This window comes from Piliocolobus tephrosceles, chromosome 4 (assembly GCF_002776525.5).
Source record: "Piliocolobus tephrosceles isolate RC106 chromosome 4, ASM277652v3, whole genome shotgun sequence".
Taxonomy (NCBI): Eukaryota; Metazoa; Chordata; class Mammalia; order Primates; family Cercopithecidae; genus Piliocolobus; species Piliocolobus tephrosceles.
In genome coordinates, this window is record NC_045437.1 from 143,954,680 (window position 1) to 143,968,727 (window position 14,048).

General features: G+C 38.9%; 1 protein-coding gene across 3 annotated transcripts in view; it reads left to right on the forward strand.

Annotated features, from left to right (window-relative positions):
• The window catches only part of PPP2R2B (protein phosphatase 2 regulatory subunit Bbeta), a 304,107-nt gene that overhangs the window by 159,785 nt on the left and 130,274 nt on the right, over positions 1-14,048 (forward strand). The window lies entirely within an intron of this gene.

The window sequence follows — 14,048 nt, forward strand, 5'->3', positions numbered from 1 at the left end:
ATCTAATGTTGTAAAAGCCCTGAGATAGTACCTAACATATAGCAGGTCTTCAGTAAATAGTATCTGGAGGTAGTGAAGTCGAGTGGTTTATAGCAAAAAGCTCTCAAGTTAGACTGCCCATGTTAGAAGGCTGGTTCTGCCAAAGGCTAACTGGGTTAACATAAGCTTCCAGTGGCTCAGTTTCCTCATCTGTAAAACGGGGGTAGTAATAATGACATCTACCTTACGGTTTTATTGTGAGGGTTAAATGAGTTAATGCATGTAAAGTTCTTCACACAGAACCTGCTGTGTGAGTATGCATATCTCTACATCCTATATTAGTAGTGTTCCTGTTAACCTTAATAATTATTGTTACTTGGCCCCATCTATGAGAATGGGAGAGCAGTACCTACCTATCCTGCAAGGCTGTTGCAAGAGCTACTAAACAGGTATGCGTGGCTCAGTGCCAGGCACACAGTGGGCTCCCGATAAATGTTTGTTGAGTGAACGAGAGCAAAGTGCTTCTCTCTAAATGATTTCTGTAAATGTTTCGCCTTAATGATCACTGGGAGCTTCCGCACAGGAGGAAGTGCCAAAGAAGTTCACAGGGCGGCAGCCAGGCTTGGGCCTGGTGGAATCTGATGATGTTGAACAAAATAGATTCAGATCAGTCTATTTGGTGCCATTGAAACTGTGCCAATGAGCAGCAAAATGTGATTTCATGTTGGGAGAGTGCCAGCATCCTGGTTTGCAAATCAAAGAGAATCCTACCTATTTCTAGCACCTTCTCTCTTTCTCCCCTCAAGATTCTTCTGTGTGGGTTTTCTTACCTTTGAAAGAGCCTCTGGATGTTTCACAAAATCAGGCCCCAGATGTTTGAAAGACTTTTGCAGACAAGGTAATCAATCCATTTGGTGGCCAGATGCTGTCTGAAAATTTTCCTGCTACAGCACTGCAAGTTTCTAAATTCATTAGAAACATAAATTAATTAAATCTAATCAACAGTGGGTGATGCAGAAGATTAAATAGTGAAAAACAAATACATTTCCAACTGGGTCATATTAGAGGCAGAGAAAAACAGCTCCAGTTTGGAGGAAAATGTCAAGTTAACCCTTCATGTGATATTCTCAGAAAACTTTGCCAGGCCTGAGTCCCCAGGTGAGGCTGTGGTTCTTTCCAAATTAAGACTGCCCTGGTGGGTTGACTTTTCAAGAAATAATAAATAAATTATGTGTTTCTAAAACATTTTGGAGTGGTCTTATTCTCTTATGTATTCACCGTAGTGAAAATCTCTATCATTCCTTTATCATGAAAGGTCTCTAGAGATAAGATTTGCAAGGGGCTATGCACTACGTATAAAGCAATATTTTTCAGTAGCATTCTATTGTCAGATAAATTTGGAAAGAGAGTGACGTCTTCTTTACTCCACACTAGAATAAGTTACCTGAGTTCAGGATTGTCTGAACTGAATCTGTCAATATTCAGATTTAATATTGACTGTCAATACTGAATCTCCAGCACCAAAAAGAACAGTGCCTGGCAAGTCCTTAATAACATCTTAATGAATATCTGTAAGTCCTTAGTAAATATCTGTTAATGTACGAATTGTGGGTGAACTTCTTTCTGACAGGATGACTCAATATTTACCCAGATAAATCCCCAAGATGAGGGACAGTGTATGAGCTATTTCCCAACAGTGTTCGACATTTTCCCCCCAGTAAACAGCATCTTAAGGAACTAATGGTCCATAAGATATATTTTAGATAACTAAGCTTTAAAGTATTGTTGTATAGCACCCCTATCCTTTGTCCCATATCCTCTACCCTCAGTCTAAATGAAATCGGAGAAGATTCAGGGTGAGTGAATAGTGAATTCATGCAGTCAACTTCTGGGTAAGAGGCTGTCCTCCAAGAATGTGCTCAGCTTACTGGTTAGGCCAGCCCTTAGCTGTGATTTGACTGTTTTTTCATTCCACACTTGCACTTGCAGTGCTGACAAATGACCTAAGGCTGTGGGGTTAAAGGTGTTGCTGCCTTGCATGCAGCCCTGTGGAGAAGTACCAGTTTGCAGAGGATACCACTCAACAGTAAAGACCAGCAGCTGCTAACTCAGATGCCTACAGATGCAAAGTAGCGTAAAAGATGAAAGCAGAGAGGTAGAGGGAAACCTCAGGAGGGTAAATGGGAGATGGCGTTTGACACTAAGGCTGGGGGTACATTAGGAAATGTTAGGAGGTGCAGTAACTTCAAGACCTATGCCCTTCTAAAGGGAGCAGCTGCTTCCCCACTCAAGCCAGTAATGGCCATATGGGAATGCCAGCTCCATGTTGCCAATCTTTATTTTCCTAAAGAAACGGAAAAATCTCGATGTTTAAAATGAAACTTTATACTTTTTAGATGGTAGAAACTCATTCAAAATATTGAAAACCTTTGTGTGGGCTAATATTATAATGTTAATAAACTAGTCCAAATAAAATAAATCTGCTTATCAGATGTGACTTATCCACTGCAACTGGTATCCTCTGGGCTATTTGGTCCTATGACGTGGAGCTGTGGAGACTTGCTCTGCCTTATCTGGGATCCAGATGAGGGATCCACTGGGAACAATAACAACAAATTATATATATTGAATAGCTACAATGTGCCAGGCATCATGCTAAGCTCCTCCCCATCCTTATCTCATTTAATCCTCATAATTTCCCTCCAAAATGGCACCAATATTATTCTTATTTTACAGATAAAGAAACTGAGATTCAGAGAACTCAAGTAACTTGCCCAAAGGCACATCACTTGTAAATGACAGAGATGAATGGTATCTTTCTGACACCTGAAGTCATTCTGTTAACCATTCATTATGTTACTTTTAGGTAAAATGCTATCCTAACATTTAGTGCTTCTGCGTGTCAGGTACCATTCTAAGTGCTTTGCATAAATTTATGCACATAATCCTCAACATAATATCGTCTCCATTTTGCAGATTAAATAAGTAGGGGGCAGAGAGAGAGGTTAAATAATAAACCCAAGATTTGCCAGCTAGTAAATGTGGAAGCTATAATTTAACCCGGGATTACAAGACTGCTATTGATCAACTCTTAGAATTATTTCCCAAGACAAAGTCCTGGGTCAGCCACATAGAAAGTGCTCAGTAAATAGTTTCCAACAGACAGCAAATCTCATTTTCGTCTTGGGATTCTGTGCTGCAGGTGTGGTGGTTGCCTCTGAGTAGCTGCTGTTTCAGCCATTATTTTATGTGACTCACTGGCAGCTGTCACTCAAGCAGCCTTCACTGCGTCACTTTGCTAATTCCAGGCATGCAGAGCAAAGACTGACAAGCCCTAGAAGCTGGCTCAGCCTCTAATGAACTGTCTAATCCAGAAATCCCTTCTCAGGGATCGGGCAATCCAATTCAAACTGCGTATGTGACTGAAATAGTTCACCGGGTCAGACTTCTTGGCATATCAAGATCTTCCCACCCAGTCTCTGGTGTTCAGTTGCCTTTCTTCCTGCAAATTGAAAGGGTGGAGACTGGTTTAGACAAGGGCTAGAATTTAAGTAGCAGAAGGGTGTGTGTGCATTTTATAATGCTTGTGTTATCGTGTATATGATTAGCTCAGCATAGACTTTATTAACTAGAATGAAGCAAATGTGGATTTTACTGGTTTTCAAATTTTCATGATCCCATAGTTCTGCTACACTCAATTCAACTGAAAACCAAATGTATGTGTGTGCGTAAGAACAACATTAGAGGATATAATCCAAATGATCAGGCTACAAATATTAATTAATAAATAATCTAGAAAACCATACTTATTTATTTTTTAGACAGGGTCTCACTCTGTCACCCAGGCTGGAGTGCAGTGGTGTGAATACAGCTCACTACAGCCTCAACCTGCTGGGCTCAATCTATCTTCCTACCTCAGCCTCCTGAGTAGCTGAGACTACAGGCGTGTGCCACCATGCCAGGGTAATCTTTGTGTTTTTTGTAGAGATAGGATCAGAGAACCATACTTTCACTGAACATTGCTTGCATGTCTACTATGTGTCAAACACTGGGCTAGGGGCCAAGAATACCATTGGTTAAAAAAAAAAAAAAATCAGCTGTGATTCCTGTGAATTATGAATTCTTGTGAATTATGTAGTCTTACAAGGGAGACAGACATTAACAATAAACACTCAAACACATACATAATATACATAATGATGAATTCTGGTAGATGCATTAAAGGAAAAGGATAGAGTACTATAAAGAACAATGTGAAGACTTTAAAATAGGCTATCAGAAAAGTCCACTCTCAGGAAGTGCTGCTGTTCAAGCTGAAATTTTTTAAAATGAAGAGATGTTGGCTAAGGAAAAGGGAGAACGGAGAGTAGTTTAGGCACAGCATGTTTCCCCAAAGTATGGGGAAAAGCAGGAAATTTATGAGATCCTGAAAGCAAAAGTGGGGCTAGAAAATGGTAAGGAAGGAGGTCAGGGGATAGTTTGAGAGGGAGGAAAGGACCTGTTTGCAAGGTTTTCTTAGTGATAACTTACCAAAGGTTGTATTACCCCAAAGCTTCCCCAAAATGGTATCTAGTACATTTTACTGTTGATTCAAGTTCAGTTGAAGAAGCAGGAGGTATATCTGAGGTTGTGGCCAGTGTTGAGTCTATATCTTCAGTGCTTAATGGTTTGATTCCTTCTGTTACCTGATAAAATATTGACATATCATTTTTTTATTCCCCAAGAACTTTGCAGAAAACAGTGCATCACAATCAGTGCTAGAAACCTGCTACGGTGTGTATTGGAGAGAAAGGAATTTTGCCAATGCATTTAATAGTTACGGACTTTTTCAAGCTTGAAGCTTTTTCATATTCTCCAAAGGTAATAACTTAGGTTGTTGGACTCAGCACTTGAAATGTTACCCCAAAATAGAGTCCTTGGAGGTATGGAAATGTGATCTAATTTTTACTCCTCTCCTATCTGCTATTCCTGGAGAAAGCATTTCTGAAAATGGCCTTGGTACTAGATTTCTCAAATACTGGTTTTGTTTCAGAGGTGTACCAGGCTATAAGCCTATAGCAATGAACCATTAAAAATAATAATAAGTTGTTGGCAAAAATGGAACATGTGTGACTTTAAGCTAAGCAGAGAGCTGTCATGTGCATTACACAAACCCACAGTCAGTTGTCCCCATGAGAATCCTAAATCTTCAGTTGTGAACCATTTATGTCATGTTTGCTATGCACAGAATAAGATCCTAGGTACTGAAAAGATGCTATCTACTAAAGAAATAAATATTATTCTGTTTTCTGGGAACTTATAATCTAGTTAAACAGATAACACATGCACAAAGTATATTCGAGCCATCTATCAACATTTATAGCATAATCCAATAGAAATGAGTCATACCTAATAAGAAGATGCCAGCTAAGTTAGTGAAGTTTTAAATGTAAACTATCCTTACTTGGTTTCTAGAAAAGACTAATTTTCAACTGGGTGTTAGAAGGGAAGGGAAACAGGATACGTTCTAAGAGGATAAATTCCAGATTGAAGAATTGTTTAAGCAAAGGTCTGAATGCAGGGTAGTATTGAGTGATGGTCTCAGATCCCACTAGGGATCCAGAGGTCCAGAAGTACCATGAAAATAAGATGCAGAATTTCACAAATATAAGTACATGCATGTTTATGGGGAAAGGATTTATAGCTTTTATTAGATCCTCAAAGAGGTCCGAGATCTCCTAAAAAACTTTAAGAGCTAAATTGTATTATTAGAGAAAGTTTCAGATTTTACATTCTTTTATTCATCAAACATCAATTGTGCTTAGTAGAGTCAAAATTGAGTAAAATAGGAATTCTGTCCTTAATGAAATACATTTCAGTTAGGAAAATAGAACAAGTACACATGTAAATGACAATGTCATGGATCACACGTAAAAGTACAAAGAGTTACAGTTGTTGTGAGGAAGAAGGAATTTTTTCCAATCAATGAAGCTTAGAAAAGCTTCATGGAATAGTTGACATTTGAGCTGGCCTTGAAGGATTTATGTATTTACTTTTTTATTCAGTCAGTAAACAAGTGTTTTTTGCAAACCTACTAGATGCCAATCCCTATGCTAGTTCCTCCCACTATAATAATGCAGAAGATTTTGCCCATGAGGGACACACTGTCTCAAAGAATGAGATGTCAGCAGGCACAATTAATGACAAGAATACATTAGATAAATGAAATGGCATGAACAGTTGGTCAGCAAAGATTGTATTTGCTTTGAGAGTCTGAGGAGTTAAACTTTGATGAAGTGTGTGACAAGGATGGAAAAGTAAGGTTGAGCCTAGAAGATACACTGGCATTTTAAGAAGTAAAACCTGTAACTGTGAGTGAAAGATGAAAAAAGAATTTATATAGAAAAAAGAAGAGATAGTAGATGAAGAGAATAGGAACAAGAAATAATAGAAGGTGGAGGGAAAAGAAGCAGCACACAAAACGCAGGTTCTGAATGCAAAGCAAGTTTGGAACTACAGTTGGGTTTAAATCCCAGCTCCATGACTGGTCTTCCAAACATGGGCAAGTTATCTATCCTGTCTGAGTCACCATTTTCCCATCTGAAAAATGGGGAAGATACTAAAACTCATGGAGTCTGAGTGACAATTAAATGATATAATGTAAAACACAAAGCACAGATCATGACCAAAGTCGGTATCCAATGTATAATGATGGATCTATAGATTTAGGAAGAGAGTATATGTATATAGAGGCTCGAATGCTATGCCTGGCTTGCAGTAGACCAACTCAATAAATGGTAGTTTCAAAGAAAAACTATGCTTTTCTAAACTGTGCAGTGCTGGTGTTTCTCTTACACTGAAATGTCTTGAGGCCAAGTCAATAGCTAGTTAATTTCAGTGAGTCTTCTTTATGACAGTTGCAATTCTCTTCCTGTAGTCATACTGCAGTAAAGGAATGTGCAGCTAAAAGAGTTTTCCATTAAAGACTGACATCCTGGAAGGGAGATCTACAAATCACTTGGAAAGTTCCTGGCACCATCACCTGGGTCTGACCATTTACAATGTGTCTGTAAATCTTGCACAGGGAAAGGATAAGAGTGAAGCGTTTTTTTTCCCCCACTCTGACAGACTTGTTTCTATAAGATGTTAAGGATACTGGTGAAAGTTAAGGAAGGCCAAAAGGAGGTCAGCCTACCCATGTGGAAGTGATCTTGTAGTAGATTTCTCATCATTTTAAAGTGTATATGAGTTAGCAGCCTTCTGCCTGGTAGGCAGATAGTAGGTAGCTAAAAGAACAGAGTCCTTTCTGCTCTCAGCTTCAAAAGGAGAAGGTAAGAGGGAGAGATGAGTGGAAAGCAGAAAAGAGAGAAGAGGTGTGAGGTCAGGGGAGAGAGAGAGAAGGTAAGGAGGAAGAAACAAAAAAAATCAAGTAGTCTTTTATTCATAGCAATCACATGGATCTCTGAAATGCTGATATATGAGATAAATTCTTGCAATACTAAATGTTTTAAGAATCCTGTTAAACCTTATATGAGAGAAGATTTCAATAGCATTTTTCTTACTATCCAGATTTTGGCTGTGGATAGGGTTTGAACCTGTACAGATTTTATTTCAAATGTTAGTGGTGATCAGTCCTCTTTCCTGGCCTGTTCATCCATACATTTATTTTTTTATTCATTCAGCAATTCTACCTTCTTTCTTCTTCATCGTTATTTTTTTCCTGGCTGTTGGAACTTTCCCATCAGCATATAAACATGCTGTTATTTCTATGATATTGTAAAAGTACTCTCTTGATCCCACTTTCCTTACCATCTTTCACCTCATTTCTTTGCAACTAAACTTTGCAGCAAAACTCCTTAAAGGAGTTGTACATAGTCACCATCCCCAATTCCTCTCCTCTCATTCTCTCTGAAACCTGCTCCAATTAAGTTTTATGGCCACCATCCCATAGAACCTATACTTTACTCAAAGTTAAAAGTGAGCTCCACAGTACTAAGCTCAAAGTTTTACTCTAAACTTTTAGCTTGCCTATGAGCAGTATTTGACATGGTTGGTCACTTGTCTGAACTTAACTTGGTTTCCAGGACGTTACATTTCTTTAATTTTCCTATTATCGCACTGGTCATTCCCTTTGTTTTTTTTCCCTGGATTTTCTTCTTCTCCCCCCAGCTTTTTGAATGCTGGGGTGCCCTACCGTTCAGCTCTTGGTCCTTCATTTATTTTAATGTACTCACTCCCCGAGACCTCATCTGGTCCTGTTGCTTTAAACACTATCTGAATGCTAATAACTCCCAAATTTATATCACCAGCTCAATCCCCTTTCCTGAACTCCAAATTCTTATTTCCAGTTATCTCCTCAACATCTGTACTTACAACCCTCTTGCACTTCACATGCATAAAACTGAACATCTGGTCCCCAAAAGGCCTGCTTTACTCACAAAATTCTCAGTGATGGCAACTCCAACATGCCAGTTGCTGAGGGCAAAAACGTGGGGATCATCCTTGATTCTATTTTTTCAAACCCTATAATCAATCCATCAGCAAATCCTCACAGGTCAACTTGCAATATCATCCAGAAAATGACCAGTTCTCTTCAACTCCACAGCCTACACCATGATTTATCTCCCCTTGATTATCTCAATACACTCCCTGATTCTACCTCAGCCTCTATGGTCTATTCTCAACACTGTAGCCAAATTGAGTCTTGTAAAAGCACATCACTTATCTATTTAGTATCCTTCCAACAGTTATCCCTTTCACTCTTTCATTGTGGTAAAATGTACATAACATAAACTTTACCATTTTAACTGTTTTTCAGTATACAGTTTGGTGGCATCAAATACATTCACATTGTTGTGCTCATTTCACTTTTAGTAACAGAGTCCTTGCTGTGTTGTACAAGACTCTATATCATCTGAACCTCTCATGTCTCCTACCTATTTACCCCTTTTTTGTTCTGCTCTAGCCACACTGATCCCTTAACACATGTTCGTTACCCTCTTAAGGTCTTTCCACTGTCAGTTTCATCTCTTTGGAACACTCTTCCTACGGATACCTGCATCGTGAACTCTTCCACTCCTTCAAGTCTCCCGCATGAAGTCTGTCACAACCACCCTATTGAAATTGCAGCCTCCCTGCAAATGCCACTCCTGTTCATCTTACTCAGCTCTATTTGTTTTCCATAGTACATAACATAAAATGTAAGTTAGTATGTTCATTGATGATTGTATTTTCTCCACAACTAGAATGTGAGATCCATGAGGACAGATCTCTTATCATCTTTTAATTGATATTTCTTTAATATCTAGAACAGTACTTGACACATAATTGGTATGTTCAATGTACATTTGTTGAGTGAATAAATGGGTCAATGAATGAATTGATTAACCCTAAATCTCGAGACCTTGTTGGGAGATTCTAGCAGGGGAACGCAGCTACTCGTATACTCTTGACCAAAGACCAGTCCTCCTCTACTGGGGATGGTTGTGCTTTTCAACCCATCGTGCAGCTCTGGGAGGGAAGGACATGGAGTGGTGAGGGAGGAAGGAGACACCTGCCTAGCCATCCAGATCAGCCAAATCAACCCTGGCGATCAATGGGGTGATAGATGTTGCAACCAGATCACCCTCATGTCCTATTAACATTAAATATTTCCTGACTTTTCTAGTTTTAATATTATTCATTGTTATCTAAACTGCTACATGACCATGAAGTCAAATATAATAGATTTTCTAAGTATCCAATTTTCAGTGGATAGATAAAAGCACTAAGTATTTACTATACTGCCTTTATCCTGAAGAATATTTATTAAAGATTGGGTCCTGCTGCTGATGAAAATCAATGCTAGTTTATTCATTCTGCATTTTACTCTTTACCTACTGTGTGTACAGTATTGCATTCAGTGCTTTAAAATATGCATATTATCCAAAAGAGAGTATACTTTATAATATTCTTCAAAATACCACAACTCCTAGCCAGAAACTAGAAGGAGGGAGGGAGAGAGAAAAAAAATACTAAGTGATTCATGGTATTTTAATTGGCACACTTGTTTCTAATACTTTCCATTTTATTTGCTAAGACCATTGAAAAACCATCATAACATAATAATACCTTGTGAACTATTAGCAACATATTTATTTTGTTTCACATCGGGACCTCATGTTTTAGAAGGAAGAAAATCAAATCCTTGCCTATCATATTCTTCATTCATTTCTATAGGCCCATCTACAGTTTAACAAAAAAATGCATTGTATTTAGTGTTCAATTTGTCCTTTAGAGAAATAAAAGAGATTTCTTGCATGCAAGGATATGGCTGAGATGTGTTTCCTTGAGTTCTGGTAAGGACTTCCTGCTTCCCTCTAGGAAAAAAAAAAAATCTTTCATTTAAAAATCTCTATGATCAGAATCTTTGAACAACCTTCCTCTAAAATTGTAATTGTATCCCAATATTCCATTACCTCCCAGTCCTCTAAACTGAGTTTCACAAAGGCAAGTACCAGTTGTGTTTATTTATTACTATATCCCTGGTACCCAGCCCAGTGACATGCACATAATAGGTGTTCATGAAATTGAATCCTTTCATCTCAGATGTATTTGCTCATCCACTCTGGCTTTCTTATTACCACCTCCATGCCATCTCCCAAGTAGCAACCTATCTGGACATCCTGTTTCCCCCAACCCATCTGCTTTCTCTTCCTGTTATTCATAGGACCCTGAATCCCTGCCAATGCTACAGAGGCTTTTTAGGACAAGATCTATTCTTTATTGAGCAATGTATCTCATTCTAGAATCATCAAACGCTCACTATTTCAAATGAGAACTTTTTCTTCCTTCACATCTTAAGTAAATGTTTACATCTACCCAGCATACATATTTTGATTATTGATACTCTGTTTAGGGTTATCCATTCTCTATATGTTGGTCTACTTTGGTACTGGCTCTCTTCAGCTCATTCAGTGATCCACTAAAGAAAAAAGATTGATTGATTGATGACTTGTGAATATAGAAAAAAAAAAAAGATTGAGAAGCATTTGTTATATACTAAGAGACTCAGCTAGGCACTGAGAGTTTAGTGGTGAACAAGTTCCTTGTAAAGTTTACAATGAAGAGACTGAAACAGGCATTTAAATGATTCTAACATCATTGTGATAAATGCTAATGATTAGTGGTGATAACTTACAAAGGCAAAGTATGGGGAGCAATGAGGCTGCATAATAAAGGGAGCTGTCTTGGGCTTAAAAGAAGTCACACAGGGCTTCTTAAGGAAGTGATACCTGAGCCAGTCCCCAAATATGGGGAATTTTAGCTTCCACAAAGTCAATACTATGTCTTACTGACTTCAAAGCATCTGGCAAGCAAAATTTCTGACCAAACATGTGCCAGATGCCATAATATATGTGTTTAGGTAGCGGGTAACACAGGACCTGCCCAAGAACTCCTATTTCCCCACAGATGTGAGAGCTTTCTCATTGTGGACCTGGAGTCCTGCCGACTTTGGGGTCAGCCGTAGATGTCCCTTGTTGTGCGGATAATAGAACTGAATGATTGACAGAGTTTGTATTGCCTGAGCAGTTAATTACTCCTCTGCTTTTTGAAAGATTGGGTGACAGATGGTAAACACCTTGACAGCAGATTCCACTGTAAACCACACAGGCGTGTAGGCAAGTCTGGACTGCTATCAATTTCCCACTGGATTTTTCTGTACTCAGAGACTTATAATTTTTAAGACTCCTTTGCCCTTTAGGCAAGTTTTGTTCCAACTATGGGAAAATTTTATCTTCTAGGCTTCTATGTTGCAGGAACTTGTTTTAAATAAAAGGCAATCTTTATCAACCCACATGTCCTTGGGTTGATTCAAACCTGTTTAGTGTTGGAGATTTGGTCAGCCTGGGGAAGCTGTGTGCATTTTAATGGGAACAGCGTGGCATTCATTACTCACCTGCTTCCCACCATCTGGATTTTCACAGCTCAGCAAGCATGGTGGGCTTCCTGCATATTAGCAGGGAAAGCTTGGCTCCTAAAAAGGGCGTGGCTAGGTCCCTCTGAAGTCATAATTTTACAATGAACACCATGAATAAATTGGGGTTGGCATTCTATCCCAGTAAGCTGCTTTTATATTTGAATGGTTGAAAAATAATACACCAGCAGGGGAAGGGAGAAAAACACAAATCGTCTTAATACTGGGAATCAAGTAAGTGGGAAGGAAAATTGGTTGTGTGGTAGAGTGAAATGGAAATGTGCATGTGAGAGTTTGTGCAAAGATATTGTAAGGCAAGGGAGTTTCCAACTCAACATGCATTAATAACCTGGCCCTGTGCAAAGTGCTATAAGGAAAACAAAGATGGAAAGACATGTATAGTAGCATGAATTTAGTTGAATATAACAGAAAACTTACTAACAGTAGCTTAAACCAACAATTTCATACATAGGCTGTCTTAAGGTAGGTTTTAGTTGTTCAACAGTGTCATCAAAGATATTGTCACATTCTCCCATCTGTCATACTCAGCTTCTTAGCCTTTTAAAGTCCATAGGCTTATTACCTCATGGTCACACGATGGCTGCCACAGCACCACATATTATGAACACATTTAATTACAAACAAAGGGAGGAAGCAAGGAAGAGTATGGTCAGAAGGCCTCCCCTCACTTACTTCCTTTTATTCAGGGAAGAAAACTCTTTCCCAGAATCTCTGTCCCCCTCCTGTTTCCCCAGTAGACTTTCCTATATGCCTCAATGGCCAGATCTGGGTCACACAATTACCCCTAGCCACAAGGGAGGCTAAAAAGCAAGTATGTGGGTTTTTCAGCCTCTACAGTGGAACAGTAGGAGGCAGGCAAGGAAGAAAGACACTGAGCAGGAGTAGCCAAGCAAGAGTATCTGCCATGACACATCACCTGCCATTAATGGGCTTGATCTACAGGGCCAGACTGACATTTAAGCAGTGCCCATTTTTTAATACTGCACTTATGGTTAAGTAGGAAACAGCCATTGTGATAAGAGCTTGGGACTTGGAGTTATTGGACCCTTCTATCTGTATTCTTTCATATAAGAGGTATACCAGCACCAGGTTGAAGATAAAACCGGTATGCACAGAATTCGTTAAGTGAAAGGAAAAGGATTCAGTATCCAAATACCAGACACTGGTTGGATGACAGAGGAAACAATTCTGGATCAAACAGAAAGTATGTATTACGCACAGTAGGTCAAGGATAGCAAGCATCTGGTACGTGTAATCAGAACTGTGTATTCACTGCTACTGTCTTTAGGACCAAACTAAATGAGTGTGAGAAGCAGTGTCAAGTTAAGAAGGTAATGCTACTGAATCAGGAACTCAAACATAGTTCCATTTAAAGACAAGGGCATAGGTGAAAAGGTAGAATACTTAATAGATAACCTAGTTTGGGTGCAGGTTGGCAAAAGTGTATTGATGAATTTTTTTAACTCCATACCACTCAAACAGAATCCCAAATAGTAATAACATCTAGACAGAAAGATTTAAAAAAATCTTTGCCTCTGTGTACTAAGAAAATAATTATTGGTGCCAAATCAAGTCGAGTCATATCAATAGAGATCAGTAGTGTTAAACCTGTGTATCTACACAGCATTTTTAACTCTTACAAGCTCTTATATCTATCAGTTCATTTTATTCCCATAATTTTACTTCTTTTGGAAGAATTGTCCACTAACAAGAACAATATGAAGGAACTTTCTGGAGTAAATGGAATTGTTCTATATCATGATAGTGGTTATGGATATACATCTCTATGCATTTGTCAAAACCTGTGGAACCGGATGCCACAAAAAGTGAATTTTACACACACACACATACATCGATACACACACACACATACATACATAGATATACAGATATACAGATTTTTTTTTTTTTTTCTTTTGAGACCAAGTCTGGCTCTGTCGCCCAGGTGTGAGTGCAGAGGCATGATCTCAGCTCACTGCAACCTCTGCCTCCCAGGCTCAGGTGATCCTCCCACCTCAGCCTCCTGAGTAGCTGGGACCACAGACACACACCACCATGCCGAGCTATTTTTTTGTTTATTTTTGGTAGAAATGGGGTTTCACCATGCTACCCA